Below are 26,645 nucleotides of genomic sequence, written 5' to 3'. Positions count from 1 at the left end.
GGAAGGCAAGTCCCTCTGAAGTATCCACCAACCAGTGCCATACAGGTTTTTTCCGTCTCTAACACCAGTCCTTTACACTGGAACTTGGACACACTTTTCTTTACTCGCTCAGGCCATGCCATGTAGTTATTATGGGTCATCGTTTCCTCAATGAAACATTGAAGGGATAAGGTCCAGGTCTTTCAAACTGCCCACTGTGACCTGTTAGTGTAGCGGAAAATGAATCCAGCTAAACATGACCAGTATTTTTTTCTTTCTAATGGAAGAGAATAGTATTGAAATACTAGAAAATATTAAAGTAGGCTGGATGCAGTGACTCATGCTTGTAATTCCAGTGTTTTGGGAGGCTGAGGTGGGAGAATGGCTCAAGGTCAAAAGTTGGAGACCAACCTGGCCAACATAGTAAGGCCTCATCTATACAAAATAAATAAATCAAAATATCAAAGTACATGGAATTTAGTGAAGCTAAACATTGTTTTATAAAACTTTATATATATTCTGAGCTGAGACATAGAATATTTCTCCTAATGTAGGTTATAGTTTTTTAAAAAGTTGGCTGGGTGTGGTGGCTCATGTCTGTAATCCCAGCACTTTGGGAGGCCGAGGCAGGCAGATCACCTGAGGTCAAGAGTTCGAGGCCAGCCTGGCCAACATAGTGAAATCCCGTCTCTACTAAAAATACAAAAATTAGCTGATCATGGTGGTACACACCTCTAACCTCAGCTACTTGGGAGGCTGAGACAGGAGAATTGCTTGAACCCAGGATACAGGTTGCAGTGAGCCGAGATGGTGCCACTGCACTCCAGCCTGGGCGACAGAGTGAGACTCCGTCTCAAAAAAAAAAAAAAAAGAAAAAAAAAGGTTTGAAAACTGTTAGATTCATTAGACAATCTCTATAATCTATGACAGCTTAAAATTCTATGAATTTCACTTTGGTAATGAGCGTAGAACTCTCCCTTCTCCCACCCTGCTCAACATAGCACTCAACAAATCCAAGAGCTCCTCTTTGTCCTTGAGCCTGAGGTCTCATCTGGTATCTCCAGGCAATCTGACTTGGCATCAGGCCTTCCTCTGGGCGCCCCTGGCCTTTGGGATGGTGCTGACCTACTACTTATCATACTATATTGTAATCGTCCATCTCCCCAGCAAATTGTGCCAGGGTGCACTTGAATGAGTGAAGGAAGGAGGCAAACAACAGTGTATTTGCTTAAGGGAGTGGTTCACAACCTGACTTCGCATCAGAATCCCCTGGGAAGCTTTTAGAAAGCCCAATACCCAAACCGTACCTGAACAATTAAAGCAGAAGGACTGTCAGTGGTGTCCAGGCATCAGATTCTTTTGTTTTGGCAGGGGACAGGGGGAAGGAGTCTCACTCTGTCCCCCAGACTGGGGTGCAGTGGTACAATCTCAACGCGCTGCAACCTCTGCCTCCCGGGTTCAAGCGATTCTCCTGCCTCAGCCTCCCGAGTAGCTGGGACTTCAGGTGTGTGCCACCACGCCCAGCTAATTTTTGTATTTTTAGTAGAGACAAGGTTTTGCCATGTTGCCCAGACTGGTCTGAAACTCCTGGTCTCAAGTGATTCCCTGGCCTTGGCCTCCTAAAGTGCTGGGATTACAGGCATGAACTACCGTGCCCAGCCAGCATCAGATTCTTTAAAGCTCCCCAAGGGGAGTCCAATATGCAGATGAGATTGAAAATGACTGATTTAGACCAGGTCCTTGGGATCTTGTGGAAATGCAGATACTGTCTCCCTAGGCCTGGAGTAGGGGCACAAGATTCTTTCTAATGTGCTTCCAGGCGATGTTGATGCTGACAGTCTGCTGGCCACATCTAGAGAAAGGAGGGAAAAGCCATCTGATGGATTCTCTGGCAACATAAAAAGAGCTGAGATAGCAAAGTCAGACAGACCTGAAGGAGAGCGAGGGTAGTGACCAGGCATAAGATTACTGGAGTAAATTGCCTGGCACCCTTTCTTCCTAGTGATGTGACCTTGGGCTAGTTATTTAACATTGCCTCCATCTGATGATGGAGATATAACATAATATAATACATAGGGTGGGTGTGAGAACTGAGCAACACACCACAGACACCCTGGTATGCACATGTGTGTTATTAGCATTATTATTACGTATCCCAATTCCACCACTTACTAGCTTTGTGCTGTTGGTAAGTGTATTAGTCCGTTCTCACACTGCTGTAAAGAACTACCTGAGACTGAGTAATTTATAAAAAGGAGGGTTAATTGACTCACAGTTCTGCGGGCTGTACAGGAGGCATGGCCAGGAAGGCCTTAGGAAACTTACAATCATGGCAGAAGTTGAAGTGGAAGCTGGCATGTCTTATGTCGTAGGAGCAGGAGGAAGAGAGAGCAAAGGGGGAGGTGCTACACACTTTCAAACAACCAGATCTTGTGAGAACTCACTCGCTATCACGAGAAAAGCAAGGGGGAAATCCACCCCCATGATCCAATCACCTCCCACCAGGTCTCTCCCCCAACATTGGGGATCACAATTCAACATGAGATTTGGGTGGAAACACAGAGCCAAACTATATCAACAAGTTACTTAACCTCTCTGAGCTCCAGTCTCCTCCACTGTAAAATGGGGAATCATAATATCCATCAATCTCCTTACAAAATTGGAAAGATAAACTATATGTAAAATTCTTAGCACAATATTTGATCCATGTGCATGCTCAATAAGTGGTTATTTCTCAAATTAGTTTCGTTTGTATTGGGATAAATCATTATTCCCTCCCATAGGTATATTTTCTATTTAACCATCTGCCAGTTCTCGGAATCTTCTTTTGCCCCCACACCACACAGGCTGCAGATTGTAGGGATAGATGACAGAGGATGGGAGGCTCATCTCATTCTCTATTTCAATACATTCTACTTCAACAGCAGGGCTTGTTTTTATTACCTTATTGAGTTCACATGGGTAGCTTTTGGCAGCAGCAATTATTCTCCTTATTACTCTACAGATGAAGAAACAGACTTGGCTCTGACATGTTGGATTTTCTCAAGCAAGTCCCATATGGAAAATAAAAGCTTTTAATTCTAATCAGAGACAACCGGAGGGGGAAAAAAAAAAACCTCCTGGCTTCATGCTTCTTGAAAGCCTCTCCTTCAGAATATTTTGGGGACCTGCAATGTGCCAGGTGTTGTACCAGATTCAAAGTAGAATACGTGACAAAGAGTTGAACAAATCGCTACAGGATCACTGGGGAGCAGGGGACGGAGAGAAGGCTCTTGACAGGATATGCTGTTTCACATACGAGGTGCTACCTTGGCTGGGCGGTGAAGGTTAAGGAGGAGTGGAGAAGTGGCAAATGGGGAAACGGTGTTTAGGAAGAGAGAACAGCATGGACAATGACAGTGAGCTGGGAAACAGCCTGGCGTGTTTGGGGAATGGCAGTTAAACAGGATGGAAGAAAGATGGCAATAGAAAGTTAGCTTGGGGACAGATTGTACGCCAGGTTAAAGAGTTTGGATTTTAACCCTGTTGCTCTGTGATAGGATGATCACATAATTCATCATCCAAATGGGCCACTTTTGAGAGTTAATGGGCATGCTACCCAGATACAATAACTGAACAGTCAGCAGAAAACAGCACTGTTCTAGGCCAACAGAGGCATACAATCACCCTAGCTTTGGGAAACCTCTAAGGACTAACACTCATCAAATTTGTTTATTGTCGAGAGAATTCTGGCAGCAATGTGGATTGGAAAAAAGGAGGAAGTTCCTGCAGTCAAGGAGACAGCGAGGAAGGCAGTGGGAATGAAGAGGAGAGAGATAGAGGAATGGTTTTGTAAGAAATAGACTGAACATGGAGACAGAGAGAGAGGGAGAATAGCTAATGATGACTCCGCACTTCCAGCCTGGGTGCCATGCGGCTGGGAAGACAAGAAGAGAAACAGGTTTTAGGGAAACAGTTTGTATAATGTGAGGCATGTTGAGCTGGAGATATTTGCTAACTATCTATGTCAGCATCCAGTAGGCAATTGGAACAGGAGGCGTAGAGCTCACAGGTGTGGATTGAACATGTAGATTTGGTCGTTAGGTGGAAGTTGCTCAAATTACTGAGGGATAGATGGTACAGAGGGAGACAATATGAAACCTAGGATGGACTTAGAGGAAATGGCAAGGAGCTGCTGGAGGAAGAGGAGCCAGGCAAGGAAGAGGTGGAGTCAGAGTTGTAGGAGGAAAAATAGAGAGAGGTATCCCAGAGGGTGAAAGAAGGGGAAAGTTTTGGGGATGAAGGTCAGTCATTTGACGCTGTCTAAAGTAGCAAACAGATAGGGAATGATGAAGATTGGCATCATTCTTGAGCACAGCATCCATCAGTGTTTATCTTTTTTGAGTGGTGGAGATGGAAGCCAGGCCACTGCATGTTGCAGACTGCATGGGAATGAGTACTAGATGGCAATTACAGGCCTCTCTTTCCAGAGGTTAATAGCGACAGGCAGGAGAGGGAGTTACAGCAATTCGATGGGGAGGCAAAGTTTCCCTGCTTGATTTTCCTCATGCTGTTTACTGCTAGGTCTTGTGTGAACATGTGGTTGGAAAATTAGAGAAAAGGCAGCTGAATCCACGCTGGGTCCCCTGGGTTCTGCTTTCATAGTCTTGAGAGCTGAACTTGAAGTGCTTTTCACAGTCATGAGAGTTGAATCCAAGTGATGGTGGCTTTAAGCAATTACATTGAGAGTGTGTTTTCCAGCCCCAAATCTTGATGTCTTGGTTTGTATTCAGACATAACTTGGCGACGGCCCAGTTAGGACATTTCAGTGTATAGTGCTTTTTACACATTACTGTTGTAGGCTGCTATAGCTTAGAATTTTATGATCACAGCTATTATACATTGTGAAAAGATTGATTAAAAGAATTTTACATAATGAATACTCATGATTTTGTGTGTAAGACCAAAGATGACTAAATCAGTACCCTCGGAGCCTGCAGAAAACATGGCTTTCCAAAAATAAAGGCAGTGTGTGGCTCTTTGGGATTCTCTAGTCCTTCACTAACCTTGGCCTAAATGCAGGTCACGAATCTGATCCTCATGGCGGGTCATCTCCAGCAACAGGGACTTGTGGTCCCTAACATCATGTAAACTCAGAGATAAAACAGGTAATATAAGCTCAGAGAAAGGAGACTCCCTTAAAGAATGAAGAGAGACTGCGTGTGGTGGCTCACACCTGTAACCTCAGCATTTTGGAAGGCCAAGATGGGAGGATCACTTGAGCCCAGAGTTCGAGACCAGTCTGGCAATGTAGTGAGACCCTGTCTCTACAAAATGTAAAAAAAAAAAAAAAAAAAAAAAATTTAGTCAGGCACGGTGGTAAGCACCGGTAGTCCCACCTACTCAGGAGGCTGAGGTGGGAGGATCACTTGAGCTGTGGAGGTCAAGGCTGCAGTGAGCCGAGATCATGCCACTGCACTCCAGCTTGGGCAACAGAACGAGACCCTGTCTCAAAAGAAAAAAAAGATGAACAAGAATGAAGACAGAGGGTGAACCACAAGAAGATGCATCTATCAAAGGCTGCAGTTCTTGCCTTCACCTCCTGATTTATGGAGCGATGAGTGAAAATAGTTTGTTGGCACTAAGAAGTTTTCTACTGGTAGGCCATATTAATTAAATTGACAACAATCCTCCCTACTGGTAGACCACATTAGTTAAATTGACAAAAATTCTCCCTTCTTGGTGTAAGATATCTAGTTACATATCATAATTATCTTTTGAAATTTCTTGTTCCTCTTCAGTCTTCAGAATATCTCTGCCACTGTTTTCCATACTGGCTATGCTTGTGACAACTTTCATTTCCCAGCACTGACCCTGCCACCATCCATCAATCTCAGGTCACTCCTGCAGTCAGAGAGGACTTAGGCACCTGGTTCAGTCTCCTTCTCCCCTCAAGTAGTATCCTGGTCCTGGAGGATTTCAGCCTCCATGTGGACACCCTCCCATCAGTCTGGCCTGAACATCCATTGCCTGCCCCTTCCCGCAGCAGTGACCTTCACTTGCACTCCATTTCAGGTGTCCATTCCCTGGCCTTACCCTGGGCCCTGTCATCACTTGAAATGACTCCACCTCTGACAGTAACTCCAGCACTGCTTTTTCACACAACTCACTCTCTTTCCCCATTAACACTTCATTAGGATATTGTTGGCAAAAATGTAAGTATCTCCAAAACTTCTCTCCTCCAGGAAAGCAGTGAGAAAACCAGCAAAAATAGTGAGAATCAACTTTTTCAGAACTCTGTAAATTAACCCAAGGCTTGCAGCAATCCAGGGAGTGTTTATTCCAGAAAAATGGTTGAATCTCAGTAAGAGCAGCAAGCTTAACTTGCCCTGTTCCCATCACCCATCTCCTCCAGCTCTGTGGTAGCCTTGAAAATCAAGAGTCCACAATTACAGTAAAAGCCAACAGCCTGGCAGCCACTGGAGGAGGCACAGTAGTATTAGATACAGTTCCTTCAAAACCTCATTCCCACACATCTGTCAGGATTTGCCCTCTCTGGGAGTTCCCAGGAAGACATTGATTGCAAGCCAGTCCTTATTTGACTTGACCTGAAGATCACCTGCTGCAAAAACCCTTCTTCCTGGGGACATTTGTTGAAAACATTTGGAGGCAACTATTTAATTTCAAGGTGCTTGAAGTAGTGGATACTAGTTGGCAAACAATAGGCTAACCAAAAAGCTTTCAAGGAAAAGCCGGGGAATGAGATGTCTGTAGGAACTCGACATATTCCTAAGAAGCTAGAAGGCCACATGCCTGCAGAGGGCTGTGCATGAGCCCAGGGTTGTGTGGATGCTTAGCAAAGACCTGAGAAGGCCCTAAGTTCTCACCTCTGTGCAACATATCCTTGAAGCTGTGTGCAGGCAGGCAGTGAAGGCTCAAACAGAATTGTCAAGGCCCTGGCTGAGTGTCGAAGGCTAGCCCCAATTTACTCACAGAGCCCCTTTGCAAAAACTGGGAAACTCATTGGTCCCTGGTATTTAAGGAAATCTGTATCCAATCGCTACCTGACCGCTAAACTAACTATACAGAGACTTCACCAACCAAACATGACAAAGAATACAGACTTTACAGACTATGTCAGAAAAGTCACTAAATAAACAATAACTGACAGCAACTATGACAAGCCCTGGGGAAGGGTGAGAATCTAATTTCCACAGTTGCCACATTATAGCATTTTAAATGTGCAATTTTCAACAAAAAATTGTAAGACATTCAAAGAAACAGGAGTATAGGCAATATACAGGAAAAAAGCAATTAATAGAAACTGGCTCTGTAGAAGCCCAGGACTTAAGATGTTCCCTCACGTATACCCACAATAGTGTTTGACCAAACAGCTAGCCACCCCATGGCTCAGTCAAAGTGGCACAATTAACCATCACACCTTTTACAAAAAATATGAGGCCAGGCACTGTGGGTCATGCCTATAATCCCAACACTTTGGGAGGCCGAGGCAGGCGGATCACGAGGTCAGAGATTGAGACCATTCTGGGCAACATGGTGAAACCCCATCTCTACTAAAATATAAAAAATTAGCCAGGCGTGGTGGTGTGTGCCTGTAGTCCCAGCTACTCGGAAGCCTGAGGCAGGGGAATCAACTTGAACCTGGGAGGCGGAGATTGCAGTGAGCTGAGATCGTGCCATTACCCTCCAGCCTGGCGACAGAGTGAGACTCTGTCTCAGAAAAAAAAAAAGAAAGAAAGAAAGAAACTCACATGGCCATAATACAAAAAAATCAAAAAATAATAGATGTTGGCATGGATGTGCTAACAGGGGAACACTTTAACATTGTTGGTGGGAACGTAAACTAGTATAACCACTATGGAAAACAGTGTGGAGTTTCCTTTAAAAACTAAAAATAGGTCTACCATTTGATCCAGCAATCCTACTACTGGCTATCTACCCAGTGGAAAAGAAGTCATTATATAAAAAAGATACTTGCACACACATGTTTATAGCAGCACAATTCACAATTGCAAAAATATGGAACCAGCCCAAATGCCCATCAATCGATGAGTGAATAAAGAAAATGTGATACACACACACACACACACACACACACACACACATATATATATACACACATACACACACCATGGAATACTACTCAGCCATAAAAAGGAATTAAATAATGGCATTTGCAGCAAACTGGATCCTGGATGGAATTGGAGACCATTATTTTTTATTTATTTATTTTTTAGACAGAGTCTTGCTCTGTCGCTAGGCTGGAGTGCAGTGGTGCGATCTCAGCTCACTGCAACCTCAGCCTCCCGGGTTCAAGTGATTCCCCTGCCTCAGCCTCCCAAGTAGCTGGGATTACAAGCACACGCCACCACACCTGGCTAATTTTTGCATTTTAGTAGAGATGGGGTTTCACCATGTTGGCCAGGATGGTCTTGATCTCCTGACCTCTTGATCCGCCCACCTCAACCTCCCAAAGTGCTGGGATTACAGGCCTGAGCCACCATACCCAGCCGGGAGAACATTATTCTAAGTGAAGTAACTCAAGAATGGAAAACCAAATATCGTATGTTCTCACTCATAGGTGGGAGCTAAGCTATGATGATGCACAGGCAAAAGGATGATACAATGGACTTTGGGGACTCAGGGGAAAAGAGGGGTGAGGGATAAAAAATGAGATTCACACCCATTAGGATAACTATTTTTTTTAGAAAAGGGTTGATGATAATGAGTAGAAATTAGGACCCCGGTCCATTGCTGGTGGGAATGTAAAATGGTGCAGCTGCTATGGAAAACAGTATGGTGTTTCCTCAAAAAGGTAAACATAGATAAACCATAGAATCTAGCAATTTCTCTTCTGGGTGTATGCCCAAAAGAATTGAAAGCAGGGATTCAAACAGATACTCCTACACCCATTTCATAGCAGCACTATTCTCAATAGCTAAAGGGTGGTAACAATCCAACCAACAAATGAATGCATTTTTAAAATGTAGTGTATACATAAAATTGGATATCATTCAGCCTTTAAAAGGAACAAAAATTCTTTTGCATACAAAAGGATGTATGTGATTTTAATATATATCACAACATTAGTGAACACTGAAGACACTGTGCTTGGTGAAATAAACCAGACACTGAAGAGCAAATATTGCATGATGCTGCTTGTAGAACAGACAAATCCATAGAGACGGAAAGTAGAATCAAGGTTGTAAGGCACTTGGGGAGGGAGGAATGGGGAGTTATTATTTCATGGGTACAGAGTTCTATTTGGGATGATGAAAATTTCTGGAAATGGATAGTGGTGACTATTGCACAACGTTGTGAATATACTTAATGTCACTGAATTGTAGACTTAAAAATAGTTGAGGCTGGGTGCAGTGGCTCATGCCTGTAATCTCAACACTTTGGGAGGCCAAGGCGGGAGGATTGCTTGGGTCCAGGAGGTTGAGACCAGCCTGGGCAACATAGTGAGACCCCATCTCTATTAAAAACAAACAACTAACTAAAAATAGTTAAAATGGTAAAGCGTATGTTATTTTACCACAATAAAAAGGGGAGAAAAGATCTGAGATCTGAAAATCATATATATATATAAAATATATGTAAATATATATATAAATGAAATTCATGCTTCTTATTAAAAGTTAAAATAGTTGGTAAGTAACATATTCACTGTTAACAGTTTAATCTGCTAGTCAATGTGTGCATGCTTAGTTTGTTGTTGCTATTATTTTGGGGTTTTACAAATGAGATCAATAGCATGTCCTGATATCTCCCTGTTCCTGTACATATGTAGCTACAAGGTTTAGTACTAGAATACTTAGAGAAAGAAAATCCTATTTTTTTTTCTTTCTGTGTTTAGGAATATTACAGTGAATGAGTCTTCTTTGGTGGTCCAGCCACACCAGCCCTTATACTTCACAGCGTGAGTGGTATGTTAATTGGTGATAAACCCAGAATGATAGTCCTGGTAGCAAAGGAGTTGTGGAAGTTAAAGCAGATGTCCCCAACCTTCTCCTGAGGATACCTTTAGTGTAGTGTAACATGGTGATAGTTTGAGTTGGGAAAGAAAGACCCAGGAGTGGTAGGGGAGGGGAGACGTAAAGAGAGGGGAAGGGAAGGTGAGGCTGGCACTGGAGAGAAACTACTTCTGTTTCTCTCCTTTATTGGGAATTCTGTCTCCAGCCAGGAAGTCAGAGCAGAGACGGGAGGTGGGGCATGGAAGCAGTGTTTGTCTTGGATGATAAAGAGGTAAGGTTTGGGTTAACAATTTGCTCAAAGTTGATCCATTAGCTAACATTTGCTATCTCCGGGCAAGGGAACTAGATGGCTGGATGATGAACTAAGAAAAGACTTTATACCGTGTGCCTTTTACTTTTGAATTTTGTACCATTTGACTTCACTAAGCCAAATGTTATGAGAGTTTCCCAAGATAAGGACTTAGAACTGTGTTTTTCATTGTCTGATATAGAGTATAACAGTAGATCTAAACTCAGGGACATTCCCAAGGATCCGAGACGTAGAGGGATCCCAACAGATTACTGGGTCTACACATTGCCTCCCGCCATGGCCCTAACTGTGTAGACCAAAAAAAGCAACATATCATGGTAGTTCAACATGTCAGCTCTGGAACAGGCTGCCTGGATTCAAGCCCTGGCCTTGCTGGTCATTAGCCTTGTTACTTTGGGCAAGTTATTTAATCTTTCTGTGACTCAATTTCCTCAGTTATAAGTAAGGGATGATTATAATAGCAATAATACTTACCTCATAGGGCAGTTGTAAATTAATTCATGTTAAGAGCTTAGTAATAAGAGTGTTGCTACTATTGTTGTTGTTGTTATTGTTGTTGTCAACGTACCTCAGTAATTGGGGAGAGGACTCTGGCTTCCTAGTGCTGTATCTTTCCCACCATGCTGCTGCTAATAATAATAATAATAGCTGACATCTAATGAGCACTTACCATGTTCCAGACACAGTCCTGAATTACTTGCATACATTCACATTGAATCTTTTTTTTCTTTTTTTTTCTGAGGCAGGGTCCGGCTCTATCACCCAGGCTGGAGTGCAGTGACGTGAACATGGCTCACTGCAGCATCGACCTCCTGAGCTCCAGCGATCCTCCTGCCTCAGCCTCCCAAAGTGCAGGGATTACAGGCGAGAGCCACCACTCCCAGCTCCTCATTGAATCTTCTCCTCATTGAGTCTCATGGAGTAGGAACTACTATTACTTTCATTTTAGAAATGACAAAGCTGAGACTTAGAGAGATTCAGTAACTTGCCCAGAGTCACGGTGCTACTAAGTGGAGGAGTCAGGAATTGAAATCAGATACAGCACTTGAATTTCAACATTGTATTAACAACTCAACAAGCAGAATTGTCAGTTCACTTTAACAAAAAGCAGTTCAAAACGGTCCTCCTCCCCAACCCACTGCAGTTTCCTCTGTATTTCCCCACGCAGTTCCACCATGACGTTTTCTACAATTAGCAATAGGAATCGAACCACTTACTGTTCTTTTTAAAACTGAAAACATCATTATTTTGCTAAATGTTAATAATTCTTAAAGCTCTCTATTCTCTCAACCCAGTAGCACAAGCACACCAACCCCACTAAAACCCAGAGCACAAAACGTTCAGGTCAAACTCTTTTTTTTTTTTTTAAGGCGGAGTCTCGCTCTGTCACCCAGGCTGGAGTACAGCGGTGCGATCTTGGCTCACTGCAACCTCCACCTCCCGAGTTTATGCCATTCTCCTGCCTCAGCCTCCTGAGTAGCTGGGACTACAGGCGCCCGCCACCATGCCCGGCTAATTTTTTGTATTTTTAGTGGAGACGGGGTTTCACCATGTTAGCCAGGATGGTCTCGATCTCCTGACCTTGTGATCCGTCCACCTTGGCCTCCCAAAGTGCTGGAATTACAGGCATGAGCCACGGCGCCCAGCCAAACTCTTTAGTGTTAAAAAAAACTTGGTTATATTATTAAGGATTGGTGTTTTCTAATGAAAACACACCTTGCAGAAAGGAGGGTGTTACAGACTAAGTGTTTGTGACCCCCTCACATTTCTAGGTGGAAGCCCTCACCCCCAATGTGATGGTGTTGGGAGGTGGGCCTCTGGAAGATTATGAGGTTTAGATGAGGTCTTGAGGGAGGCCCCCATGATGGGATCAGTGTTCTTGAGACAGCAGCTTGCTGTCTTCCCACCAAGTGAGAACACAGCAAGAAGGCAGCTGTCTATGTCTAGAGGCTGTGATGTTGGCCCTCACCAGGAACTGAATCAGTCAGCATCTTGATCTCAGACTTCTCAGCCTCCAGAACTATAAAGATACACATTTCTGTTGTTTCATCCACCCAGTCTACGATATTTTGGTATAGCAGCCCAAGCAGACTAAAACACAGGGGCTCCCTGAAGATAAAATTCTTTTTTTTTTTTTTTGAGATGGAGTCTTGCTCTGTCACTCAGGCTGGAGCGCAGTGGCACAATCTTGGCTCACTGCAACCTGTGCCTCCCGTGTTCAAGCAATTCTCTCGCCTCAGACTCCCAAGTAGCTGGGAGTACAGGTGTGCGCCCAGCTAATTTTTGTATTTTTAGTAGAGACGGGGTTTCACCATGTTGGCCAGGCTGGTCTCAAACTCCTGACCTCAAGTGATCCACCCGCCTCAGTCTCCCAAAGTGCTGGGATTATGGGTGTGAGCCACCATGCCCAGCCAAAATTCTTTGATATTTAAGGAAAACTTGATTTTTTATAAAAATAGCAAAGAGCCAGGCAGTGTAGCAATAAGGGAGCGAGGCAAATGGCCTGCCTCTAGCATTTGACATCATGCAGCAGGACACAGCTGGGGACACCAACTCCCTCAAGTAGTGCAGAGATTTCCAGAGAGCTCAGTTATACCTAAAAGTGCTGGTGACGGCACAGTCACAGTTCCTATCACTCTGTCATGTCTTCTGTGAGAAGCCCAGAATGAATGTCACAGATCCTGCCACAGTCATGATCCACTCCAGAGGATTTGAGGGTAACAGTTGTTTCCACGGCATGGGAGAACCTGTGTATTGGACATCTGTTGCAAAGAGAAAAAGTGACTACACAGGGGTAACCAACTTGTAGAGACTTCCCTGCTCATAGTTTCTAGAGACATATGCTGAGTGGTATTTACTGGTCATTAGCTCAGATACCTCTGAGAGATTCTGCCTAAACTACTATAAATCTCTTATTTGAGCAGCGAGTAGATAGCCATGAATATGCATGAGAAAAGAAATGCTGGTGTGTGTTTCTGAAAATAAAGATCAGCAAAAGGCCAAAAAGTTCAAAATGTAGCTACATGTCCACCAGAGCATGGCTGACAAATACGCCACACACACCCTTCCTGGGCCCCTGGCAGACATCAGTAATCAGTCATTGCGGATATCACTGCTGAGGCTGTGACTGCAGAAATTCTTCCAGATCAAGACTCGAGGGAGCCACTAATCCATCCTTCAGACTTGACTCTCCTACAAAAGTTTTGCCAACCTTGGCCTAGTTTCACCAATTAGTTAGGGACACCGTACTAACTATTTTTAGCTGCATTCTCTCCTCTTCCTCCTGCCACCTTGCCTCAAGTTCCAGCCCTCTTTTCTCAGGGAATCCTTTATACACTTCACTCTTTGTGACCTTCCATGGTCCAAAATAACCTCAAAGATAAACTTGCCCAAGAGGCACTGTCACAGTTAGGGATGACATTAAGTACAGGCATACCTCAGAGACACTGCAGGTTTGATTCCAGACCATCACAACAAAGTGAATAATATAATAAAGCAGGTCACACACTTTTTTTGGTTTTCCAGTGCATATAAAAATTACGTTTACACTATACCGTAGTCTTTTAAGTGTGCAATAGCATTATGTCTAAAATAGATATGCTTTAGTTTAAAAGTACTCTACTGCTAAAAAATGCTAACAATCTGAGCCTTCAGCGCATCTTAATCTTTTTGCTGGTGGAAGGTCTTGCCTCTTTTGACAGCTGTTGACTGATCAGAGTGGTGGTGCTGAAGGTTGAGGTGACTGTGGCAATTTCTTAAAATAAGACAATAATGGACTTGTTGATGAACTCTTTTACAAAACATTTCTCTGTAGCATGCAATGCTATTTGATAGCATTTTACTTACCCACATTAGAACTTCATTCAAAATTGGGAGTCAATCCTCTCCAATCCTGCCACTGCTTTATCAACTAAGTTGATGTAGCATTCTAAATTTTTTGTTGTAATTCCAACAATGTTTACAGCATGTTCACCAGGAGTAGATTCCATCTCAGGAAACCACTTTCTTTGCTCATGTATAAGAAGCAACTCCTCATTCATTTAAGTTTGGTCATGAAACTGAAGCAATCCAGTCACATCTCCAGGCTCCACTTATAATTCTAGTTATCTTGCTATTTCCACTATATCCGAGGTGACTTCTTCCACTAAAGTCTTGAACTCCTCAAAGTCATCCATGAGGGTTGGAATCAACTTCTTCCAAACTCCTCTTAATGTTGATATTTTGGCCTCCTCCCATGAATCAAAAATGTTCTTAATGGCATCTAGAATGGTGAATCCTTTCTAGAAGATTTTCAATTTATCCAAATCCATCACAGGAATCACTACCTATGGTAGCTATAATTGTACAAAATGTATTTCTTATATAATAATATTTAAAAACCAACATTACTCCTTGATCCATAGATTGCAGAATGGATATTGTGTGAGCAGGCAGGAAAATAACATTAATCTCCCTGTACATCTCCATCAGAGCTTTTGGGTGACTAGGTACATCATCAATGAGCGGTCATGTTTTGCAAGGAATCTTTTTTTTTTCTGAGCTGTAAGTCTCAACAGGGGGCATAAACTATTCACTAATCCATGCTGTAAACGGATGTGCTGTCATCCAGACTTTGTCATTCCATTTCTAGAGCACAGACAGAGTAGATTTAGGATAATTCTTAAGGGTCTTGGGATTTTTGTAATGGTGAGTGAACATTGGCTTTAATTTAAAGTCACCAGCTGCATTAATCCGTAACAAAAGAGTCAGCCTGTCCTTTGAAGGCTGACTTGAAGCCAGGCCTTGAGTTCTCTTTTCTAGCTATAAAAGTTCTAGATGGCATCTTCTTTCAATAGAAGGCTGTTTTATCTACACTGACAATCTATTGTTTAGTGTAGCCACCTTCATCAGTGATCTTGGGCTAAGTCTTCTGGATAATTTGCTGCAATTTCTACATCAGCATTTGCTACTTTACCTTGCACTTCTATGTCATGGAGGCAACTTCTTTCCTTAAACCTCATGAACCAACCTCTGCTAGCTTCCACCTTTTCTTCTGCAACTTTCTCACTTCTCTCTGTCTTCAAAGAATTGAAGAGAGATAGGGCCTTACTCTGGACAAGGCATTGGCTTAGAGGAATATTGTGACTGGCTTGATTTTCTATCCAGATCACTCAAACTTTCTCTATATCGACAATAAGACTCTTTTGCTTTCTTATCATTCATGTGTTCACTGGAGTAGCACTTTTAATTTCCTTCAAGAACTTTTTCTTTGCATTCACGACTTGGCCAACTGTTTTGTGCAAGAGGCCTTGCTTTCAGCCCATCTTGGCCTCCCACATGCCTCCCACTAAGCTTAATAATTTCTCCCTTTTGATTGATAGTGAGAGATGTGGTGGGGCATGGTGGCTTATGCCTGTAATCCCAACATTTGGGGAGGCCAAGGTGGGTGGATCACTTGAGGTCAGGAGTTCGAGACCAGCCTGGCCAACGTGGTGAAACCCTGTCTCTACTAAAAATACAAAAATTAGCTGGGTGTGGTGGCACATGCCTATAGTCCCAGCTACTCGGGAGGCTGAGGCAGGAGAATTGCTTGAACCTGAGAGGTGGAGGTTGCAGTGAGCCGAGATTGCACCACTGCACTACATATAGCCTGGGCCTCAGAACAAGACTCCATCTCAAAAAAAAAGAAAAAAGAAAAAAGAAAATTAGATGTGCTCCTCTTCCTTTACTTGAATATTTAAAGGCCATTGTATGATTATTAATTGTCCTAATTTCAATATTGTTGTGTCTCAGGAAATAGGGAGGGCCAAGGTAAGGGAGAGATAGGGGAACAGCCAGTCGGGGGAGCAGTTAGAACACATACATTTATTAAGTTCTCCATCTTATATGACTCCCCAAAACAATAAAACAGTAACATCAAAAATCACTAATTGGCCGAGCGCAGTGGCTCATGCCTGTAATCCCAGCACTTTGGAAGGCTGAGGTGGGTGGATCACTGGAGGTCGGGAGTTTGAGATCAGCCTGACCAACATGGAGAAACCCCGTCTCTACTAAAAATACAAAACTAGCCAGGCGTGGTGGCGCATGCCTGTAATCTCAGCAACTTGGGAGGCTAAGGCAGGAGAATCACTTGAGCCCAGGAGGCAGAGATTGCAGCAAGCTGGGATCACGCCATTGCACTCCAGCCTGGGCAACAAGAGCGAAATTCCATCTCAAAAAAAAAAGAAAGAAAAAGAAAAGAAAAAGAAAAAATCACTGATCATAGTTCACCATAACAAATATAATAATGAAAAAGTTTGAATTATTGTAAGAATTACCAAAATGAACACATGCTGTTGGAAAAATGGCACCAATAGACTTGCCCAATGCCAGGTTGCCACAAACCTTCAATTTGTTTAAAAAAAAAAAAAAAGCAGTAGACAGTATCTAGGATATGCAATAAAGGGAAATGCAATAAAACAAGGTATGCCTGTATATCGAACAACTGGTTCAGCCCAGGTGTTGATCAACGAGAATTGTTCTCTGCCTATAAACAGCCATGAAGACAGCCATGCACACAGAGCGCGTTACCTTGGAGAAGCATGGCAGCCAGCCAGAGAGTTGGCATTTGCAGGCAGCATTCGGAAGATATGCTGACTTGTATACTCGATAAAAACAGAACTGTCTGTAAATGCTAAAGGACTTTTGAGTCAGTGCAACTGCTTCGTGTGGATTTATGGACTTCACACTGACAGTGCCCAGCACATGCTTTGTCCTTAAGAAAGGCATGGGTCAGGGTGTCCTCTCTTGGCCCATGAGGACACCTTGGTTCTCACCTCTCCCCGACTTCAACCCTCTGGGCTCTACAACTAAGGCTTCTTCAGTTTGGTCCATTTTTTTGTACTAAAACATACCCTCCAAAAAGTGATTATTTGGAGGCTTGTGCAATTTGTTCTCAGCATGTAGGGTCAACAAGGTCTATTCTTAATCCCTGTCAGTTGGAAAGAAAAACAATAAAGGAAAAGTGTCCAGCCAGCCAGTGATGATTATATATGCCTCTTAAATGAAATGTGGGTATCTTAGAACTGTTCCCAATGTGTGTTCCTGGATCTTCTGCCTACTTTCAATCCCCAGGTTTGATTCCAGGACACCCCCATGAGACCTACAGAATGGGAACCTTTAGCTAAAAAGACCAATACTCTACTTTTTAAAATAAGCTTTGCAAACTTGAGGCTTAGGAGCATTTGGTCATTCTGCCCAAAGACTTGGCCTTTCCTTGAACAGATTTCTTAACGATGAAATCTTGAAAATTCAAAACATTAGCTTTCTTAGTCACCTTCATAGTGGAATTTAATCACAGACAAAAGAGATATGAGATAAAGAAGTAAATACTGGCCCAAATATCACTGAATACAAGGCTGATTGCTGGTTACGGTCCTGGAGGACAAACGATTCCTCTGCTTCTGTGTCATTCAGTCCAGTCAACATTGATTATTCCTATGATAGAAAATCAAGGATAGATGATATCACAGAAGAGATAATCGAGGATGTTTCAGGCTGATCTCTGGAATGCACTCAAGGTCACAGTGTGACTCAGGCACTTGGTCTCACTGTGTCCCTGGCTTTGGCTCCTCTTCAGACTCTCACAAACTCAGCAGATAGGAAGGCGTCATGGATGAAAGAGTCCTGTTCAACCCAGATCTATTTACGGTAAGTCCCTGTATCCAAAGTCTTTTAATGTTTTCTCTGTAGGTCTCAGAATTAAAATGCCAGTCTCCAAATGGCCTTCAGTTGATACAAGTATATTCCAGATTGAAATATGAGTTTTGAGGTTTTATTTTGGGAATTAGGCTAGTGAGGTTAAAAACTATGGACTTTGGGCTCAGACAAACTGAGTTCAAATTCAGAATTTGATGGTTAACAACTGAGGACCTTGACCAAGTGGTTTGTCTTCTTTGAGCTTCAGATTTCCCTTATTTTAAATGGCTATAACACTTCCAACCTCATGAATTTCCTAAGAGGACTGAATAAAATAATGTACATGGAAGCACCAAACACAGTTCCTAGCACGCAGTGTACCCTTAGTAAATGTTAGTGCACTTCTAGTTAAGAAGCTGAGTAAACTTCCAACACTTAGCATTATCTCTTCTAGCCAAAGTAAGTTAATCATTGACTGTCAAAACCAGGTCACAGAAGATCTAGGAAACAATAACAGGGTTGTCCTTCAGCTCAGTGTTTTAAAGCAGACTTTGAAATTTTATGACAAGTATGTGTTATGGACATTAAAAAAAACACCAATTCCACACCAAAAAATGGGAAGCACATTATCTCAGAAGAAAGAACAATTGACAATGTGAATATTCACACACTCACACACTCACACACAGACACACAAACATGTGCACCACATTATTTTTATTTTTCTCATTGGCTACAGATCAGACCAGATTGGACTTGGTCCTGTGTGGAGGCACTGTTCTAGAAGTAGCATCGAATCTGTCTTCTCTGGCTATAGAACACCAGGAGTCAGGGCATCTAGCAACCTTCCATGGGACCCAGCAAGAGAGGCATCATAAACTGCTGGCAAGCCTGCGCCTCCATACTGCCCAGAGGCCAGACATCTCCATGGAACTGGCCTGGCAGCAGTCACAAATTCTAACCACCCTGTGCTAGATTTCTCTGGGCATACGGAGAGCCAGGTACTCTTTCCATTTCACATGTGAAAAAACTGAGACATAAAGAGGTTAAAGGATTTTTCTAATTAACATTGATTCAGTGGTGAAAATAGGACAAGAAAGCATATTTTAAAGCTGGGGCCATTGTTCAAAGAGTTGAGGGCAATCTACCCAACCACCTATCCACTCTGCAGGCAAGACAAACAGAACAAGTAGGGCAACTATAAATCTGCTGGCATCAATCGGCACAACAAAAATAGCACTACTAGTGCCTTTTTTATTCCCAAGAAAATGTGTCATCTATAGCCAATTATTTAAAGAAAAGTTCACGTGTGAGTGACTTTTTTTTTTTTTTTTTTAAGATATAAACATCAAGGCCAGGTGCGGTGGCTCACTCCTGTAATCCCAACACTTTGGGAAGAATGAAATGGAGGAAGAGGTACGTTCAACTACAGAGGAGGAAACTGAGGCCCAGGGGGGAAAAGTGACTTGATTGACAAAAATTGGATTCTGGTCTTTGTTCTGCCAAAGGTTCATTGTGAGATGGGAACAAGTTTCAGCCTTACTGTCTCAATTTAATGTTTAAACCATTGTGCTTCACATTCTAAGGACTGCTGTCACCAACATGCTTGCTCAAATGCAAAGCGAAATGCTTTGAATTCATGTAAAGAAAGATTTGTAGTGAGTCAAAGCCTTCTTGTTGCCGAATAGTTATAGGCCAAGCTACATTTGGGAGTGATGATATTTTCTACTGCTGGTGCCCATCCTTCAGGAGTCAGGTGAGCACTGCAGGTGGAGATGAGAGGCAAGTTTCACCTGCTCAAAAATGTATGTTTCCCCCATCGATATGTGCCAGGACCTGCAATTCCCACCATCTGTCTCATCTTTGGGTTAAGACAGTGCTTTCATTCATTTGTTCATCCATGTATTTAGCCAACAGTTATTAACCCGAGCCCCTGCTGTGTACCAGGCAGGTACCAGGTGTACAGTGGCACAGTGCCTTCATGAAATCTATCATCCACTGAGGGAGATGTTTGTACTTTCTGGTAAGATCTATGACGGAAAAGAGAATAGCAGAGGGCTCAATTGGGGGAAGAGACTTGGAAGCTGTTGCTGAAGGGCAGAAAGGAGTTAATAGAGTGCTGAGTGGAGAAGCTTTCTGGGCAGTGGCAGCAGCATTGGCTAGAGGCCAAGGCTGAGGGCAGTGAAGAGCTTGGTGAATTCCAGGAACTGCCCTTGAGGCTGAAACAAAAAACGTGAGAAGGTAAGTTGTTGTAGGAAATAAATTGGAGACTTTAGCAAGGTTGGTATCTGCAGAAAGTAAGTTTTTACCATAAGAATGTTGCCTTGAGTGTGATATATGCAGCCACTGGCTAACTTGGCAGGAATGATCGCCTCAAGTTGACTGGTCTCAGCAGGCAAGTGACAAAGGGTAGATCTGAGGTGGGCAGAAGGAGCAGGGAGGGGACACTGGGAAGAAGCTCCACCCCACCCAGAGGGCCTATGTGTGGAGTGAAGACTGGTGCAGCAAGGAGTGGGAAGCCTGATGGGGTGTGAGCCCCCCACTGACATGGCTGTGTCACTTCCTAGACGGGACTTACTGAGGCTGTCTAAGCAACCACACACTCCATGGGCCTGGTTCTGAAATGGAAGTATAGTCGTGGCATCTTGAAGCTGACCAGGGAGACAGTCTAGTCCAAGTGGCTCATTTTACAGGTTATGACTCTATGACCTAATTCAGGTAAAGTGAAAGCCACAGCTGGTTGTGGTGAGCTTTGAAGGCTGTTCCCCGACTCTCACGCACCACGCCATCTCATCATTGATTGTGAGCATCTCCATGTAGTTGGAATCAGCTCTCAGGGGCAAGTGGGTCATATATGGAGATAGTGGGTGCCCAAGAAACACTTGTCAAAATAATGTGTTTCTCCATATCAGCTTTCTTTAGTTTCTTTTAAAGTGTATGCAGATTGAAGTCTAAACCAGACCACTATAGTCCCATACTCATACGAACTTGTGATTCATCAACATTCTTCCCAGAAATTGCCATTTTACCAGTGTGAAAACAGTATTTTAGATTGAGAATATTTAAGAATATGAAGTACACAAAATGCATCATTACACCCATCAAAGAAATTGACCAGGATCTGAAATAGGTTTCTAAAAAATTAATAAACTATAGGCATTGAGATCTACAGTATGTTTATTTAGGGGGTGGGAGAAAAATTGGAGGTAGGTGAAGGGGCAAATAATGAATTATTTCACTTCTGGGAGAGACTATATTGAAGAAAAATCTAAAATCAGTATTTTTAATGTCATAACAACAGAGATAATAGATAACAAGTGGATAATAGGAATTAGTAAAATTCTGGCTCTGAACATGTCTTTTTAGAAGTATAAAGATCACTAGAATGTATTAACACACAGTGTGTGTGTGCATGCGTGTGTGTGTGTGTATGCGCTCCTGACACATGAGAACGGTGCTGTTTCCATGGCAACGGGGGAAAGTATGTCTTGCTATGAAGCAATCTTCTTAGATTCAGACACACTTATAAAGATCATGCGCTGGAAGCTGTGAGGGATATATTTGATTCTACTATTCTTTGAGACGAGTCAGGCTGTTGTCCCTGCCTCCCCCAGCCATTCTCCTATGCTGGACCTCCAAACTGAGCTTTGGGTACATTTTTTCAATTGTTTCCCCCCATCCAGCCTAATGACAACCTCCATCACTGTACCATCTACTGTATCCCTTGGGGTTTCTCAAACCTGGCAGTAGGTTATGACAAAGAGCCCCTGTTGTCATTGCTCCTGAAGCACTGACTCTGTGTGTGTGTGTGTGTGTGTGTGTGTGTGTGTGTGTGTGTGTGTGTGTGTGTGTGTGTGTTGTAGTAGCAGGAGGAGGAGGAGGAGGAGGAGGAAGAGGAGGGAAAGGAAGCATCAGCATAGAGTTCTACAATGTGAGAAATTTGACTTTATATCCAAGGCTTTTATAGTAGTGGTCCTTGGTCTGTAATGTCTGGCTTCCTTTTGAGACAGTTAAAAAATAAGAGTTTTCGTTTTTAGCCCTTTGTTTTTATTTTTGGACTTGAGGTTCACAAACCTTTCCCTTTCTTCTAATCCCATTTTTGGGTGTAGACAAAGTTCGATATAATAGTAAATGTTCCTTTGCCTTAAGTGAGCAAGTTGATTTCTAAGGCTCTGCCCAGACAGGGGTGATTGTGCCTGGGCTTTTTCTCAAAGACATGTAATGTGATTTCTAGCAGTGGCTTCTGATTGAACTTTTGTTATTTTTAATAATTCTCACAAATAATTATAATGTGGTTTACTTATTTCATTCTCTTGCCTCTTAGTGGCTAGAACTTCCAGAAATAGTGATGCTGATTAATAAGAATGCCTCAACTATTAGGCAAAAACCACAATTACTTTTGTACCAACCTAATATTTAATCATATTTTGAAGAGGCTAAGCTTAGGCCTTTATCCATAGTAGTTTTCTCATAGGAAACTTTCATCATATGCTTTCTTAATCAGGAATCTGGTAATGGTTGCACAACTAGCCACCAGGCAAGCAGGAAGGTATGGACCTTCTATGTGATCTCCTAATATTCAGAACTTAATCCAATGCCAGAGTCCACTTTTAAGAGTGAGCTCCATTGAGGAGAATGCTCCCTTAATATAAAACCATCAATTCTGTAGCTGTTTAGAAAGCAAGATCTTCATTCAGCTGTGAACATTAATGATGGTGTGCACCTCAATAAAGAACACTGTCGGGCTGAATTAAATGACTATAAACTGGGTATACAAAGGAGAATTAGACAGTAGCAGAGTGTCGGCACATAGGAGTCAAGCAGTAAATATTGTTGATGCTCATCTTCTGCCCACACCCACTCATGATAAAAGAACAAGTGATGATCCACTGAGTCTTAGCAGCAAAACACTTCCTGTGCTATATAGAGAAGGTAAAATAAAACACCAAGCCAACGACAACTGCCTATGTACAGCTCATCTTCCTTTAGAGAGATGTTAATCAAGTTCATCTAGCCACTTTGTTCTCCACATTAGCATGTAATAGATGAAACCTAGAAGAAAATCCATTTTTCTTAGGATTCTCATAATCACAAAGTGTTTGTAGTCATAGGAATCAGGAATGATCCCCATTATTTTACTTCCGTTTCTCCCATTATTTGTATTTCCCAATGGAGTAAAACAGGGTTCAGCTTGGAAAACAAAGAAGCAATGGTTCTTAAAATACTGTTAACTCTGTCTGGACTGTACTCACAGCACAATCACAAGGGCAAAGTCATAAATGATGTGGCTTTGTTAGGCTTGCTTTATTTTTGTGAATACATTGAATTTAATGAAATAAGGAACAACAACAGGAATGTATGTTTTCTAGTTTTCTTATTGTCATGGTTTCTATTGGGTCTAAGTACAGTTCTTTCCTAGCTAGCACTAATTTTCCGTATTCTAAGTCACTATTCATAAAATCCTATGTTCTGTTCCTCTATTATGAAAACAGTTTTATTAACTCTAGGTTTTTTGAAACTCCAGGTTTCAGTTGATTTAATGACTTGGTAGTCTTGTGGCTCTACATTCAAAACACCCACAGAATCTGACCACTTCTTACTACCTTCACCACTGCCCGGCCTGAGCCAGCATTATCTCTTGCCTAGATCACTGAAGTGGCTCTGACCTAGTCTCCCTGCCTCCACCCTTGCTACATTAAAGTTCATCTCAAAATAGCATTCAGAGTGGTTCTTTAAACACAAAAACCAGAACAGGCCATTCCTTTGCTCAGAGCCCTGCCAGGGCGCTCCATTTCACTCAGAGTCTTCACAGTGACATGGGGGCACGCCGTGACTAGGTCCTCACCATGCTGTGACCACATCTCTATTGCTGTCTCTTCCTCACTCACAGTTCTGGCCACGTTACCCTCTTGCTGTTCTTTCAACATGCTGGGCACTGCCTCTTCTCTCTGTCTGTAATGCTCTTCCCTGTATGTGGACATAGTTACTTCCCTCATTTCCTTCCATTTTTGTGTTTGAATGCCACCTTCTTAATGAGACCTCTCTTGGCCACTTTATTTAAAAGTGTACCCTGTCTACCCCCACTCCAGCATTCCTGGTCCCCTTTACTATGCTGTAAGTTTTCTTTCTTCCATAGAGTATATCACTTGCTAATATACCATGTGATTTTCTTAAATATATCCTGTTTCTTGTCTGCCTGCTCCAGTAGAACGTAAGTTCCAGGAAAACAGAGAGCTTTGTTCACTGATGTACCCCAAACACAAAACAGAACCTGGCATGTAGTGAGCACTCAGGAAATACTGAAATATTTGTTGAATGAACGAATGCATCACCAGTGTCTAGAGCTATTCCTGGCACACAGTAGGTTCTTAATACTGGTCGAATGTCTCTCCCTGGGGGATGAACAGGACTAAGTGTCAAAGAGACCCAGGCCACATAGCATAGTGATTCAGAAGACCACTCTGCCTCAGCTGGAATGGCTGTGTCTACTGGTATGACCTAGGTTGTTTACTTAACCTCTCTGAACCTCAGTTTTCTCATCTGCAAATTGGGAGTAATGCGTCCCTCCCTTACAAGGTGGTTATGAGAATTAAATGTGGTCATTTGGATAGTAAGTCTGGTAAATGCTCAATAAATTTGAGCTATTATTATTATTATTATTATGACATCTTATTCTTTTACCTCTTTTTTTTCAGGGAAATAATTTCCATGTCTGTTCTTACCCATCAGGATTATTGGGAGGAAAAATATACAACACCGTAAATGAAAACCATTTTGAAAACCTTATACCACTCTCCGGATGCTGGGGATCAGCTGCACATGTAAGAGGTGCCCCGTGGACACTAATGACTCATTGCTCTGGGAAGTCTACAGGTTGTAGGAAACAGTCTTAAGTTCTGAAAAAGAAAATTACACTGGCCCTAATCAATAGCTAGGATCCCTTCTGAGACGCCCCTTCCCCGTGGCATCATGGAGGCGGGAGGAGGGCCAGGCTATATTTCAAAGCCCCCCTCCTTCTCTTCCCTCTTTTTCCCTAGGCTGCCAGAATCTTAGATTGTAGTGCAAGAACAACCATATTGCTGGAAGTGAAATTTGCAGTCTGCTCTATCAGATGGTTTCTGCGCATGGTCTGTTACTATGTTCAAAGCATTAAACTGCCTGAAAGTGGATTATTTACAGAGCTTCTCTCTTCCCAGAGCTGCTGATAGGTGGCAATTCAGCCTCTTCACCCTAATGCACACTTCCTCACTTTCCACCGAGACTCTTTGTTTGCTGACAGCATCTGGCTATCCTGGGTACTTGCCGCAGCTGGCACAGTTCTCTCCAATCCCTAGAAGAAACAGCCTTCACCTACACACCAGGGATGAAATAAGATTTCAGCTCAAAGCTAGCAACCTTTCTCTGAAATGGTGTCACACCCAGACAGAAAAATAAATGTGCGTTTCTTCTTAGATGATGAGAAGTCAGTCTTTCAGGCAGACTTTTGACCCAGGGAGGATCAAGGTTTGACTGCCTTTGAGTAATCCTTGCAGAAAAAACAGCACCTAATTGGACAAAGGAAGAAAGGAACCAGCTGCTACTGTCATGATTATTTAAACACCCATCCACAGTCAAAAACACTGCATTGTTTCATTACAAGTGAAATTTGATTGCCACTACATTTCCTGCTGGCCTCCCCTCTATGCAAATTGGGGAGAAGAAAGACATTCATAAGGCATCAGAACCCATTTGGCTTCTAAATGTACTGTTTGCATATAGACATCAGCAGCCTGAATAAATCCTAGCAAGGAATGTCAAACAAACAACACTGGCTATTTTTCTATTGTTCTCCCTGAAAACATCGTTTTTAACACGTTCACAAAGGCAAGCTGGATTCTGTTTTATCAGTGCTTTAGTAAAAGACAAGTGGCATGGTGGTTCAGTTGTGGGTATTGGACATTAACGAAAACCATTCTGGGAGAGTTCAGTTTATAAAAGATTAAAATAATTCATCGACTTGCAAAAAAATTGTTCTAACCCTCTCTGTTGACAGTCAATGTTTGTGCTGAGGGCTGAGTATTATATAATAATTTGTACAGCAGTTTATAGTGCCTAAAACATTTCTGCCTTGGGTCTGTCAGAGGACATGCCCAAGGATGCCATTAGTGAGGCAAGGGCAGTTTCCTTATCCTCATCCTGCAGATGAGAAAGCCAGATCTTAGAAAGATGGGGACTTTTTATTGTCACAGAACATGTCCCACCCCTGCGCATTCACCTTGCAATGCAGATTCCTCCTCATCCTTCGAAACCCAAATACATCTCCCCTTTTCTGTAGTATTTCCTGTTCCCTCCACCCCCGCTGCCACCACCACCACTGCAGAGGAAATTGTTAATTCATTTATCCAGAATCAGTGAAAAACCACTGTGTCATGGGAGGAGACGCAGCAATGTCAAGGTCATCGTGGGTCCCGTGACAAGGTGAAATCTCTCCTCAGGGGAAGCAAAGATGGAGACAGTGCCCTTGTGTAACACAAACCCAACTGGGCTCTCTCTGTGAGCTCAAACTGGGAACCTTAAGATGGAGAAGAGCCAGATGGGGTTCTTCTGCATGGGATCCTGCCTCTGCCACAGCCCCTGTATCTGCTGACAGCATCTCTTCTGGTGCTTCTCCACAATGTGAGACCCTCGAGAACAGGGACCATTTCTCTACCAGGGACCAGTGAAAGCCTAGCACAGGACGGTGA

General features: G+C 42.8%; 1 protein-coding gene and 1 long non-coding RNA gene across 4 annotated transcripts in view; one reads left to right on the top strand and one right to left on the bottom strand.

The window, feature by feature from the left end:
• Positions 1–26,645, bottom strand: part of GARS1 (glycyl-tRNA synthetase 1) — a 440,746-nt gene that overhangs the window by 342,658 nt on the left and 71,443 nt on the right. The gene's annotated exons all lie outside the window — the stretch shown is intronic.
• Positions 16,432–25,929, top strand: LOC126950090 (uncharacterized). Of its 3 annotated transcripts, XR_007724053.1 has the most exons (4): positions 16,432–17,934; positions 19,262–19,338; positions 24,652–24,743; positions 24,960–25,929. It is a non-coding gene; the product is annotated as an uncharacterized LOC126950090 (long non-coding RNA). The 3 variants fall into 3 exon arrangements; XR_007724051.1 differs by having other exon boundaries at positions 24,652–25,929; XR_007724052.1 differs by having other exon boundaries at positions 24,618–25,929.

The sequence above is a fragment of the Macaca thibetana genome, chromosome 3 (genome assembly GCF_024542745.1).
Source record: "Macaca thibetana thibetana isolate TM-01 chromosome 3, ASM2454274v1, whole genome shotgun sequence".
Classification (NCBI taxonomy): domain Eukaryota; kingdom Metazoa; phylum Chordata; class Mammalia; order Primates; family Cercopithecidae; genus Macaca; species Macaca thibetana.
Note: the sequence above shows the minus strand (reverse complement) of the source record. Positions and strands in the feature narration are given on the sequence as shown.